The sequence below is a fragment of the Solanum lycopersicum genome, chromosome 12 (genome assembly GCF_036512215.1).
Source record: "Solanum lycopersicum chromosome 12, SLM_r2.1".
Taxonomy (NCBI): Eukaryota; Viridiplantae; Streptophyta; class Magnoliopsida; order Solanales; family Solanaceae; genus Solanum; species Solanum lycopersicum.
In genome coordinates this window covers 38,388,863-38,391,254 of record NC_090811.1, presented here as the reverse complement: position 1 = coordinate 38,391,254, position 2,392 = coordinate 38,388,863, and positions in this window count along the sequence as shown.

Sequence of the window (2,392 nt, the reverse complement as noted above, 5' to 3'; positions counted from 1 at the left end):
TAGATTGCTTGATCACGATTTTTTGGTGGAGGTAGGTTATGGTTTATGCTATTTCATAGTAAACTCTTAATAGCGAATGATATGTATTGGGTAGTATTGTAAAGTCTTCTATATGCTTAATTGTATGCTTGCATGATGTGATTATGTAATTGTAATGGGTTGGAAAGATGAGGTTGTGAAGCTTAAACCTAAAACCCTCTCTGTTAATGATGATGCCTTGGTATAAAAAAAAGGCTTGATGAACTAAAAGAATGAGGTTAATGGATCGGGTGTCACGTTCCGACACCAGGATAGTAGTAGTGGATCGGGTGTCACGTTCCGACACCAGGATAGTAGTAGTGGATCGGGTGTCACGTTCCGACACCAGGATAGTAGTAGTGGATCGGGTGTCACGTTCCGACAACAGGATTGTAGAGGATCGGGTGTCACGTTCCGACACCAGGATAGTAGTAGAAGATCGGAGTGTCACGTTCCGACACCAGGATAGTAAAAAGAATGAATCTTGAATTATGTTAATATACTCAAATTTAAAGAACCTATCTCCCAAAACGAGTATGGTGTGTAGGCGTGAGTCCTCGTAGATGTTCTTGGGTTGTGGCCAATGGTTAGGGTACTTGTTGTTGTTATCTGTTGAGTATGGTAGTCGATTTTATGTTATTATCTGATATATATTGCTTTCTACTTTGAGTTGGCCGATGATACCTACTCAGTACTTGTGTCTTGTACTGGCCCCTACTTGTATTTGTTTTCTTGTTATTTGTAGAGTGCAGCAAACGTACCATCGACTTCAACTCGTCCTCAATTCTAGTCAGTCTTCAGCATATCAGATTTCAGGGTGAGCTATTATTCCTAGCTCGGACTGGATTCTTTCCTTCGCGTCTTGATGTCTTGAAGTTCGGACATGGACCATCTGTTTTACTTATTTTAGCTTCTTAGATACTCTTAGATTTAGTAATTTGAGGATAAATGTTCTTGTGATGATGACTTCCAGATTTTTGGGAATAAGAAGTATTGAGTTTTAGAAGTTATTTATTGGTTATATTTATGAGTTTTAAGTCTTCCGCATTATATTCTGTTTATTATGGTTGAAATGTTGGAGTTTAGATTGGTTGGTTCGCTCACATAGGAGGGTAAGTGTGGGTGCCACTCGCGGCTCGTTTTGGGTCGTGACAACAAACGTGCAAAACACTAATTTTTTAAAAATTCATTAATTAACAATAGGAAAATCTTAAAATCAAACTATTAACGATGGACATCTTTATGTTCATTTGTATTTGGCAAAATACATAAAAAAAAATCTAAACTTGGCAGCAGAACTTACTTTAACCTTTAAACTACACGGGTGTTTAAATACCCCTTAACATTTTTCAAGTGATCTAAACACCCCCTTAGGAATGATGTGGCAGGGGCCAGGGAGAGTGAGTGTACTCTCCTTAAAGCGTGAAAAAAGAAAAAAAATTGAATCTTTTGAAGTCTTACACATGATCTTTTTTTATTGGTCAATATATAATTAATATTTTATAAACTTTTTATTGATACATTAACTATCTAAAAATATGTAAAAAAAAAAAAATTACGTAAAGGTATATAGAATTACTAGGTCCCCTTTTAATTTCTTTAATTTTTTTCTTTTCATCTTGTTGTCTTTCACAATGCACTTTTTTTCTCCATTGAAACACGTCCTCCATCTTCCTCCCACTTCAAAAAAAATTCATTTTACTAGTCCGTAAAATTCAATATCAAAGTCATTTTGACGTTTATTTCGCTCTATATTATTGGTGTCAATTTTGTAAATGTGAACTTTCGTAATTTTGAGTGACCCATTTTTATTTCTAGATCTATTCAAATATTTCTCATAGAATTTATATTTTTTATCAACTTTTTCATGTAATCTTCATTCTTATTTGAGTTGACAACAAAAAAGATTCTTCATCCAAAAGGGTAAACGCATGGAGTGGATTCGAAGAAGAGAATGTGAATATTATAGGGGAAATGCGTGGGGTGGATTCGAAGAAAGATAATGTGAATATTATAGTGAATAATTTCATTCTAGTTATTTAAAGAAATTGTTGAATAGTGTAGAAAAAAGTAAGTATTGAAGGTTGAAATGGTGAATAACAAGAAAGATGAAAGAGAGGGGCTGGAGGTGTGCATTTATAAATTAATTAATTGATATAATTAATATTAAAAGTAATTAATAGAAAATAGTGAATAAGTAAGAAAGAACTAAAAATCAATGATGTACCTACATAGTTATGATGTGTCGCTTACGTGGATATGATGTGGCGGGTGAGAGTGGTGTTACAGTCTCAAGTCTCACGATGAAAAAAAAACACTTCAAAGATGATAACGGGATATTTAAATGCCCGTGTAGTTTAAGTACTAAAATGAG